At 50.5% G+C, this 11914-nt stretch overlaps 1 long non-coding RNA gene across 1 annotated transcript; it reads right to left on the bottom strand.

Annotated features, from left to right (window-relative positions):
* Positions 1–1913: 1913 nt before the first annotated feature.
* On the bottom strand, positions 1914–2265 carry LOC112954569. Its single transcript, XR_003250754.1, has 2 exons — positions 2211–2265; positions 1914–2038 (listed from the first exon to the last, which is right to left on the bottom strand). It is a non-coding gene; the product is annotated as an uncharacterized LOC112954569 (long non-coding RNA).
* Between the last annotated feature and the right edge of the window lie 9649 nt (positions 2266–11914).

Here is an 11914-nt window from a genome sequence, read left to right as displayed (position 1 = left end):
ACCCGGAAAGCTTTAAGGTGTTCACGGCTTCCCTGTCCTTTAGGAGTTCTGGGTGCTGCGGGCCATCCTGCGGCAGCTCCCRGCCTGCACAGGAGGGGAAACACACGGCGCTCAGCAGGAAGGCTGCAGAGCTGCAGATGCTGCTGATGGCATCAGGGAGAAGTCTCCCCTGGCAGAGCAAGTAGCCATGCCAGGAAAGGACAGGCAGCAGGACGCCCAGCAAGGCACGGGAGGGGGGAATTGCTTCAGCACTGCTTACTCGCTTCCTGCAGGATGAATTCAAGGAGATGCCAGAGAGCTGCAGCTGCGCTGTCACTGCTCCCCTTCTCCTCATAGGCGCAGCACAGGGTGAGATGTCCCACCAGCTGCCCCAGGACTGGCATACTCTCCTTAAAGAAGCTGCCACAGCTGCTTCTGCCTCCAGGGAAGTATTTGAGGGCCTGCAGGAGGGAGGCACTGCTGACACCCGGCCTGYGGGCGCCTCTCAGAACCCAAGCCCTGAGCCCCATCCACACAGGGATCCCGGGGCAGCCAGAGCTTGSGTGGCTTCCCCAGAGGGAGCCTGGAGCTGCAGGACACGGCCACGTGCTGACAGGGGCCCGCGGGGCTGCAGCTTGAGGCACCACAGGCTCCTTACCGGCAGCGAGGCAGAGCTGACCAGGAGGTCRCTGAGCCTGGCCACGCGGCCCACGGCCCTCTCCCGCACCGCTGCTTCCCGGCTCTCCGTGAAGGGCAGCAGGACCTGCGAGGAGGGAGAGAAGCTGCTGCTCCGCTCTGTGTCCTGRCRCGCTRCTCGGTGCCTGGCCAGGCTTACGCCTGGAAAGGGCATCCTGCCTCCCGATTCCCCTGTGGCCACGGGGCAATCCCTCCAGACAGCCCTGCCCTCCCACCACAGGGGCTGCTCCTGGCAACTGCTCCCACCAAATACCAGACCTGCAGGATCATCTGTACGTCCTCAAGGCTGTAGGAAGGGCCGCTGAGTGCCAGCACCTCCAGCAGGCTGTCCATGGCATCTAGGGTCTGCAAGGGACACAGAGGGTTGAGCTGCTTCTTCCCCGTGGCCCCTCTCCTACCTCAGGGGACATGTGTGGTCCTGCTGAGAGCAGAGTATGGCCCCAGGGTAGGGGAGCACCCACCTTGCCGTAGAGGACAGCATCCACGTCCTGCAGGTGCTCCACWGGAGGCAGGCAGAAGATGCTCGAGAAGCACGCCTGCAGCAGGCTCTCCAGTGGGCCCTCCACAAGCAGCCGGGCTTTGCTGCAAGCACAGAGAGGGCCTCTCAGTGGCGGGGCTGGCAGCAGCCCCCTGAGGCCTTGGCAAGGGGGATGCAGACCTGGGGGTGGGAGGCCTGCGGGCGACACCCGCACTACCTGGGCAGTCCCATGAGGAACCTCCTCTTCCCCCCAGCTTGTTGGCCAGGAACAGAGACCCGGCCAGGCAGGTGCGGCCCAGGGCCCTGCCCACCTCCTGCCTCTCCCATAGGGGAAAGCCCAGGGGACACACGGGACTCCCAGGACCCTCTCTGCCCTCCCATCTCCACCCTCTCGGGCCCAGCAGGTGCCCCTGGGAGACAGCCCAGCACTGGGGCAGCCTCCCCGCTAGGCCTGGGCCCTCGCGCCCACTTGCTGGAGAGGCCCTGGCCAAGCCAGGCGCTGGGGCAGTTACCTCATGGCACTGGTGGCCAGCAGCACTTGCTGCCGCACCGCGGTGCCCAGGCGGTCGCTGGGCTCCTCTCGCAGCAGCACCTGGAGAGCAGAGGCGGGAGACGCCATAGGGAGCTGCCARGGCCCCGCAAGACACCGGTGCCCACCAGCCAGGGCCCCCCACCTCCCGGTGCTCACGCAAGCCCTCCTGTCCTGTACCCCACCAGGCCTCTGGCCACCCCCTCTCCCCTCACCTCCAGCAACTCGGCCAGGTCCGATTTGCACCGCCAGAGCTCCTGCCGCAGGAGACGCGCGGGCCTGGTGRCCAAGCGCGTTGCTGGGCAGAGGGTGCAGATGGAGGCCAGAAACTGGAGCTTCTTGGCCTCTTCCTGCTGCTACAAGCAGAGGGACAAACAGAGAGCGTAAGAGGGGCAGGGCCAGCAGCACCAGAGCAGCGCACGGGCTGCCCCCACAGCCCGCTGCCCTGYGCGSCCTTCAGGGCTCGGGCACCCCAAGGGACCCAGCAGGAGAGGCCGGCGCAGCCCCGAGCGCCTTGGGGACACTCACCTGCCCTCCGGAGCTGAGGAAGGCACGCACATGCTCCAGGGCTTCTGCHGCCTCTYGAGGCAGCTGCGGGCCAGGAGCTGATGGAGAAARAGCGGGCAGAGCTGCAGGGCTGGCRGAGAGAGGGCTCGAGGCAGCCCAGCCCTCTGCYCCTGCGCCCGCTGCTGCCCCTGCCCAGCCCAGCGCTGCCCCTCACTCACCCGAAGGCACCTTCTGGTGCACAGACCATGCCTGGGGCTTCTGGTTGCAGGTGTTCAACGCAACCGCCCCATCCTCCTCMTCATCATCCTCCCAAGMCAYCSARGGSYGKYTGGGGGGTCGCTCCGCCATCCTGGCCGCGTGGCCAAACTCCGCGGAGCCGCCCGGGGACAACAGAGATAATTCTGGGTGCTCTCAGTGCGCTGCTTCAGCAGCACCTTCGCTCCCGTCCTCTCCTGTTGCCGTCCTCCCGGACACTGCAGGCCGAGCCCGCCTGGCCGGGATGTCATAGCAGTGCAGTCACAGAGGGCCGCGCTGTCACACGAGGGCCACCTGTGACCCACCGGGGAGGGGCAGGATGACCTTCAGGGGCCGCACGCCCCACTCGTCCCCCTGCTCGTGACACCTCTTGGCCCTCAGGGTGCCCCTAGGCCCCCATGAGACCTCCCATCCCTTCCAGGCTGCTCTGCTCCTCATCTGCTCTCCTTGACCACTGCTCTGTGTCTCTGTCCTCCTCCACCTCCAAGAGCGCCCCATGGAGCTACCCATGTGAGGAAATGTCGAGGGGATGAGGACACTTCTGTCCCACATGGCATTCTGTGGGCTACTGCTTCACTGCTCCCTGCTACTCCCTGGGTACAAAGTGAAACTCAGGGTCCTCACTGATGACCTCGGTTCCCCTGGGCCCTCACACTCTCCTGGGCTCACCTAAGTCCTCCCAAACTCCCCACACGTGGACTGGAAGCAGCTGGAGAGATTTGGGGATTTGTGTATTTGCATGTGCCTCATGGTGCTGTTTGACCTTCCTCCCCAGTAAGGAGTATGGAATGCCAAATATAGGTTGCAGTGCAACCAAGGCCTGACATGAGGTTTTTGGCCTMTAGATAGGCTGATTAATTCCTCTGCTACCTTCAGAGAAAATCAACAGGTTTCCTGGGTTGCAAAGAGAGATGCTTGCCATGCAAATGGAGACTTTCACCCTTGCTGCATTTCACCTGGAGACTATTTCTTCAGGGAGAGACTAATGCCAGCCATGAATTTACAACAGAGCATCTATAAACAGACTACTAGGAGAATAACTTAGTATAAAGTCTGTCAGGGGAAGTGAAAATGACCTAAAAATTGCAACAAATCCTATCTGGCAAGAAGATGAATTTCAAGGAGTCTTTTTACTTTGTCCATGCACATACCTCCTGGCTCGGAGTCCATGATGTCCTGTCCATAACTCACAGCACAGACAAACCAAAGGCAGGGACACCAGCATACAAAAATGCACCGGTGTGTACCTGTTGGAGAGCTGTTGACTGCTCTACCTCCATATCCATACTGAGCCCTCTCTCTCTCCCAACATCCATGTCCCGGGGTGGTACAGGTGGACAGTGAGGCATGACAAACAAAAGCAGAAGTGATGCTTCACCAGCCAAAAGCTCCTGCTGCAGCTGCCTCTCCCAGCCTGCAAGCATGGCAGCCATCTCCAGTAGTACCAAAGTTGGATTCCCATGTCCCTCTGAACGGCAGTCACATTCCTCCTGCAACTATGGCCACATAAGGGGAGTGGGAACCAGGTCGTTCAGGGTGCAGGCTGCTTTCCAGACCACACAGCCCCAGCTCACCGCATCGTGGCCTATTGAAGGTGTCACATGCAATGAAAGGCAATACCAGCAGAGTTATGGAGGCTTCTCTAAATACATTTTGGATAAAGCTGGCCATTTRGATGAATACATTTTGGATGAAGCCAAAATCTGCCCATGTTTGGTGCTGATGCGCCCAGGGCCAGGCTCATACTGCATCAAGCCAAAGCAAAAAGAGGACTTGTGAAGTAAGTCCAGTCAGCTACGGGRAACATGGTAACAGAGGGCTGTTCTGCCCAGCAGACTGCGATGTGTTAACCTCCATTCTCAATAGGTAAATCCAGACAAATTATTGTTCCTCAAATTACTCCTTATTCACACCAGACAGACCAAATAGTTTCTCGATGCCTTGCTACCTATGAAAATGAAAGGCCTATTTACATGGYTTAGCATCTTGCCTTGCTCCTGCCCTGTCCCACCAAGATAGAAACTTCCTGCACCTGTGCCTGGTTGTTCCTTGTCTCCACACCCATATGAAGGCCTTCGGCAGCGGCTGTACCTGCACCATGATCACCTTGGTCTCCATCCCTGGTGTTGCAAATCCTCTGCCCTTCTCAAGGTGTGCCTCCAAGGATCCTCTTTTCCTCCAGATGTTGCTTTAGTCAAGCCACAGTTTTGGGAGAAGGACACCATGTGTTGGCTGGACATATTTTCAGGCCTTCATCAGCTGCCCCATGCACGGGCATGCTTCAGGGTCTTGGTGGCAGCCTGGCAGGCCTGCTGGCTGCTTTCCAGATGCCCAGAGAGACTCTGTGAGCGAGAGGAGCACACAATGAGGGCCCAGATCCCACTTCTCCACTTTTGCCTTTTTTTCCCCTCTCTCTTTTTTGCAAGTTGTGTTTTTTTGCTGCAGCCTAGTGAGACCCATCTCATGGTCATTCATTGGCAAACTCTGACAGGGTTCTCGTCTCAGGACATGAGAGGACCCCGAGATTATCCCCCCATAAAATGCAGGCATGCCCAGAGAGGGCCAGAGCAGACACCCTTGAGTAGGCTGGAGATGTCAATCTCTTCCCTGTCGAAGTTTTATAAAGAACACACACACACGAAAATTAAAGATTCCCACACAGCAGCCACTCACCCGCATGGGCAGCCTCCCACCTTCYGCGGAGGATCCTGTCCCACAGCCTGGTGCAGTCAGTCCCTATTAGGGCATGTTCGTGGGGCATCAGAAGCAGYGGTAAGACAGGCGCCCACCATCTCAGCAAAAAGCTCCTCTGTCCCTGCCAGAGTGATGTGCTGCCCTGAGGTTACAGCAGCAGGGGACAAGAGGATATACATCAGCAGCACCATCTCTCTTGGAGCACCTGGAGGTGCTCGGTGCTGTCAGCTTGGTGGCTTCCAGCCAACTTCATGTTTCTCCTGAAAATGAGAAGTGACACCCACCAAAGCACAATCGGAACAGAAATCCACTTTCTGCAAGACAAATGCAACCTCTTGGTTMAACTCAGGGCTTCCCATGACAAGTCCCAATCAGTAACACTTATCTGTCCCCGAAGCTGCGTTGATAGCTGGGTAGCTGCCGTGGGAGGGCAAGTCCCTGCTTCAGTAAAGCAGCTTTGCCACTGGTGTTAGATAGTCCAAAAGAAAGAGGTGCAGAATTGCACTTGCTACCTCAATACTACACCAAGACTTCAAAATGCTACGTACGGCCCTTCAGATGACAAGCTTCAATAAGCCCTGTTCTGGATGGGCAGCATGGCATTTCCCAGAGAGAAATGAAAGACATGGGCATCTCTTACCATGATGCCAATCACATTTTTGCAGCCAATTTGGATGAAGCGGCTCTCTCTTAGGCAGAGGAACAAGGGGAAACGGAGGGAAGGGAAGAGAGGGAGTTTGTYATCAGTAACCTTTTCCATCAAGAGAGAAGGTATAAGACTTTGATTACATTTTAATTATTGTGCTTTCCAAAACATAACTGGAAAGAGTAGAAATTCCTGGATGTTTGGTACCAGCAGTCATCACGCCATGAAATTGGTATTCAATCCATCTTCTCCACATTCTTATTGACAGAGAAATTGAGGGTTTAGCAGGCACTTGCACTGTGTACAACATGAAAGATCTGACCAGTTCAATGATACAACCCTGCATAATCACCATGCAGGAACTGCAGGAGCTTCTGACAACACTCGTGTAATCTTGGGGAGCACAGATGGAGAATCTTGGGGAAGGTGCAGGAGAAGGGGCCTTGCAAGTTGGTCCCATCCTTGATGCATTAGAGGGACTTGCGGCACCATTTGTGCATTTCAGGAGACCCACTCCATGCTGTGCTCGACTGGGGGCATTACCCCTCCTGCAGAGCAGCTCGTAGCAGATGTGGCAGGAGAACGTGCAAGTTGGGGTCATACTTCCCCTAGCCCTCTACAGGGATGAGCAGGAGTATTAGGAGCTGGTGCTACCATCTCTCATTTTACAAGCACTTGAGTTTATTTATCTTTTTGCTCTTGTGAAGACCTGCAAGATCTACCACATGCTGCAGCAGAGTTCCCCAAAGCTTCCTGAACTTCTCCCATGAGCTCAAACCCTACAATCTTCACTCACAATTTCTAATTTAAAAAATTCCATAGAAAGCAATAGCCAGGTCAAATATGCCCAGTGGGAACGAACRACATCAGTGCATAGGTGGGGCCAGCACCAGGTCATGTTTCTCATGCCTAGGATTGGAGATTTTTTGTTTGTTTTTWATATCAGAAAGGGGCCTGCAGCCATTCCTGCATGTCCCCTGAAACAGATGCCACTGTTTACTCTTACTACAAAGCCCTATCTTTATTTGAACAGCATGGGAATCTGCTAGACCATGAAATTTGGCAGGATATGCCTGCAACACCTTAGCTGTCCTTGTGAAAACCACATTTTTGCTGACATGAACCAACTGTGAAGCCCAATTGTAAAATCAGACCTTCCGTTAGGGACATGGTAACACTCAGATGTGATGAGCATAACCCTGCCCGTCAATGGTTGCCTTCAAGGGCTGCAACAAATTCTTCTTGCCCTGGGCCCTGTGCATTCATCACTCTCCTAGGGTGGCGAGAGCCRTCTGTGTGTGCAGCCACAGGGCCACGCAGCCACAGGGGCTGCCTTTTCAGCTACTGATGTTGAACGCCAGACATGCTTGCGTGCTCGAAGAGCTGGTATCCAGTGCTTCCCTTTCAGCAAATGGAGCACAGCGTGCTACTCGCCACCCCATAGTCAGTATTTGCATGGCTCATCTGCTCCCCTTGCAGGAGGCAGAGCAGGAGGTAGAAAGAAAAGCCCATCAAAATATCCCACTGTCTCCACAGCCAGGTGCTTCCTGTAAGGCACCAGAGCATAAAAACACCCAGCTACCTCTCCCATCACCCTCACATACTATAAATGAAGGAATTTGCCACAGGGCAGCAATTTCTGAGTTTCAAGGAAGCTGGGTAAAAAATAGCTTCAACTTTGGAAGAACTGGCTCCCAAGTCTTTGAAGATCCCAAGTTTGACCCAAGTCTTTGAAGATCGTTGCCTGCTGCTAGGTGACCACCATCAAGCTCAGTGCAATATTCATGCCAAAATGCGACCTCACATTGGACTTATCCCTCCAACTGCAGCCATAGGGACCAACTTGTTTAAGGGATAATCTTGAAGACACATGATCCTGCTAAACGAGGGCATACAGCTACTTTGTGCAGTTGACTACATCATGAGGCTGGGCAAGGCCAAACATAGTGGGCTGCTGATCTCAATATACAAAAACGATGATGAAACTTAGCAATGATATAGAGCTCTTTATATTTTCAAATCTCTGTACAAACATTAATTAAACAAAGCCAGGTAGTATGCAAAACAGTCATCGTTTAGGTTAGTTGATGGATTGTGCTTCAGCAGTGATACAGGGTTATGTACATGGGGGCCGTGAGGAAACCAACATCAGAGAGGTAAACTGAGGCCTCCTTACCTTCAAAGTAGGGAGTATGAGGAACGGGAAATAAAAATATATATTAATGAAAAGATTTGACAGTGTTCTTTAATAACCTTAGATCATTTAGTAAAAGCTAAAGTCTTCACACTATCACACAGATTGAGGGAAGAGTAACTGCTTAATGCAAATAATATACAGCAATATATATATATTTATAAATATATCTTCACACACATTTGATCTTAAGTCTGTTAAAGATGTATCTGCTGAGCTAAAACAAAAATAGTATTTGTATGATAACAAAGATATTAAAAACACAAAAAAACACTGATGACCTAGACAGTAGATCTTCCTCTTTAAAGAACAGAAATTCTCTAAAATGTCACATCTACTGAGGCCAACTGGTCTTAGGTTTTGCAGCAATATACTTCTTAAATTCATTTTCCTGGACTAACAGAAGAAAAACAACACACAGCCACCCATAAAACTCCTTTTGGTATTTGAAAATGCTATTGGCACAATTAAGTCCATGTATCAGTAGGCAACAGTACAGAAGTTTAATTGCAAAGGTTGTGAAAAACGCTATATGTCTACATGACACAAAGAGAAACTCTGGTCCTATTTGGTCTCCATCATCTTTGACCAATTTGGGATTTCAATCATTATTTTTTTTTAATCCCACTAAATTTGCACTGTCCTTATGGCAACCAATTCAACAAAACAAATGTGGGGAAAAAAGAAGTTGGATCAAAAACACTGCAACAGCTTAGGCACCTAATTCCACTCAAAATGCTCATGGAAAACTGGGTGTTCATTTTTATCCGCCTGGCCTTTACCTGCARGGCATGTTTGGGGGACAGGAACATCTGCCAAATGACAAAGTATTGCACCTCCTGCTCAACCTGCCTCCACAGAGACCTCTGTGACCTTATTCTCTGCACTTACAAATYTTACACACTGTTTGCTTTCATAAATGAACAGTGGCAAAGCTGCCACCTCCTAAAAACACCAGTTTTATGGCCTACAGACGAGCCCTTGCGTGTGCTGCCCACTCCTCGCCTACCCTGGGAGGTCTCCATCTCTCTCCTCGCTTAACCTGGGAGGTCTCCATCTCTGGACAGGAGACATCTGCTGTTGAGCGATAATCCCCCCAGCCCACGGGCCTGGGCTCTTGGCCACGAAGCCTCTGAAGGCAGAGAGCACCGGGGAGCTGAAAGGCAGCTGCCCACGTGCTGGTAACCCCATCCTCTACGGTCACGTAGGAAGAGAAAGCAACAACACTCTCCTACCTCCATCAGAATGTCCTTCAGCAGCATCTGCCACCCAGCAGAACAAGCCAGCTGCAGACAACCAGCAACCCCACAATAATCTAGCCCATGAGGTGCAGAAGATTAGAATAAAGGTTTCCAACACTAAACATTTTCAAAGGCACGCGATGAAAGCGGGCACTCAAATGTGACCTGTTGGGAGCCCAACAAGGAACATGCCACCCTGCAGAGGGGCCYGTGTATGAAAAGCCTAGGGGAGATAAGTTGCCAAGAGCCTGGGTTGCAAGAGGTGCACCTGTCTCAGAAATGACAGGTTCTTTTAAAATTTTTAAAATTTTAAAATTTTAAAATTACCTCAATGTCCCTTCCCCAAAACAACTGATTTTACATGAATTCTAGGTAGCATTCAGAAAAGCGTCAGCTCATCCCAGAAAGCATCAAGGGGAGATGAGGGATTTTAAAGCAACTGAAAACACTTGGTATTTTATAATAGCTTATAAATAAATAAATAATGAATGATTCTGTAAGGGCAAGCCTTCCAAAGCATAACAGCTTGCTCTAATTAACAACATCTTTTTCCCCTCGGCTATTTAGAAAATGGCCAATAAAAACAAACAAAACAAAAGAAATCCCAGACCTCATAAAACATTAATTACCTGTTGACCCAAACTCAACAATTCTTAGGAAGATGCCTTTTTTTTTTTTTTTTTTTTTTTTGAAAACATAGCTTGGTTTCAGTGCGTGATGCTACTATTCCATTGAGCACCCACACTGCTTTTTGCGAGCCAAGATGCTTCTTCCCCATTATTGGCTTTAATCAATAATCAGCATAAATTTTCATGGATCAGATTTTTCTTCTTGCTTTTATTTGGCTAAATAGCATTCTGCAAAAATCACAATTTGATCCCATAAAATACCAGCGACCCAGCCCTAAGTCCCTCGAATTTCAGTGATGAATTATTTCAGCTTTCCATGAGGACATATAGAGTAACAGTGTGGAAAAATCTGAATTTCTTGTGTGATAGTCATTACTGAAATGATTTCTCTAGCACGACAAGCTTATAGAAAGCGCCTTGCTGCATGTTTCTAAGCTGCACGTACACATACGATCATCATCACTGACTACATGAAAGCGCGTGGGGGCTGTGAGCACGAGAAGCATGTGGACATTCAGACCATTACGGGACAACCACCGCTAACCAAATCCTATAATCAGCTTGCTTCACACACTAACAGTAGGAAATATTCTAGAGTTACTATCAGGTCCTGAGTATTCAGCCGTAACCAGTATTTCAAGTGTTTCCTTTAGCCTCAAATTTTCTTAAGTGATCCTGCAGAATATATTTATATGTATTTTTACATATCTCAAACATCTATGTTTAAAATGTTCTATTTTACTAACCTACAAACTGTATTATAGCTACAATGTCACCTGGAGAGAAAGAAAAACACCTCAACTTTTATTTCAAGTATTCTTTMAAGTTATCACTCGCTATTTAAATTCTTTGAAGATCCTGAGACAAACACTTGTTCTGATGCAAGAGGGGGAACAAAAAGAACCAAACCAGCTCACTGAATAGCATGGCCATTTCTTTCTTCTGCTCAAGTCCAGCAGTTCAAGCCTAGGGAGGGACAAGAGTTTCCAGAAAGACAACTCAAGCCTCCCTTGTGTGGAAGGAGCAGCCACCAAACCCAGCAGCTGCTGGTAGCTGAAGTGTCTTCTCTGAAGTGTCACGTCCTCAGGAGGAGTGAGGACTTTTCTCACAACCTCTTTTCGCTGCACGAAGGGAACAAGCAAGCAAGGGAAGCCAGGTAGTGCTTTATTAACTCCCAAGAAGACAGATATGGATTGCATATGACTCTGGAAAACATCTTCCTTGTTAAAATCCTGGCGTTATAAACAAGAGAACTCATTCTTCGTAATTAACCGGACACCACTCCTTCATCAAAAGATTTTGGCATGGAACAGATTTCCTTTACAGGTAAATTATAATAGTTCATTTCAGCAGCTTATAAAACTATGACTATAGTACTCAAATATATTGCTCGTATTTGTGACTTTATAAAAAAAATAGCTTGAGTTAACACTTTCCTAAGTCTTCAGAAAAAATCCAGATAGACATCAGCTCTTGATTGAGAACTTCAGAAGGATGAGCAAATTAATTTGCTTGAAATTATCAAAAGGCTTCATTTATCAATAGACTGAGTCCCTTAAAAATGTGTAAGTCTTTAAAAACAATAATAATCCCAAGAAAATCTACACTAAAGTGCGAGCACCTTTCCCTCCACCCTGCAACCGTGTGTGCACACAGTCAGTGACAACCACCAGAAGCATCTCAGCAACATTAGTGACACCGTTTGCAGGACTGGCCGTGAAGGTAAATGCACAACTGCTTGCAACATCTGTCCAAATTAAATTACCATTAAACTAGAGTTGCAGCCAGCCTAAGCCTGTCAGACCATGAGAACAGAAGACGTATTTACAAGCCGAAGGAGCTGCCCTACTGCTCTGTGGGGGCTGCGGAGACCCTGGGAGCACCCCCAGGTTGAACGCAGAAGCGACAGGTTGGCCTGCGGTGCCAGAGCAGCTCATCCAGCAGGGCCTGCCTGACTGCGGCCTACTAAATGTGCTGCTCTGGTACAACACAAAGCACCTCGGAAGGGCAGGAACTTCTGGAAGCACCACAGGCAGTTCTTTCTGAGGGAGTCCCTTGGTACTGGA

The sequence above is a fragment of the Nothoprocta perdicaria genome, unplaced genomic scaffold (genome assembly GCF_003342845.1).
Source record: "Nothoprocta perdicaria isolate Ctin4 unplaced genomic scaffold, notPer1 scaffold_11, whole genome shotgun sequence".
Lineage (NCBI taxonomy): Eukaryota > Metazoa > Chordata > Aves > Tinamiformes > Tinamidae > Nothoprocta > Nothoprocta perdicaria.
Note: the sequence above shows the minus strand (reverse complement) of the source record. Positions and strands in the feature narration are given on the sequence as shown.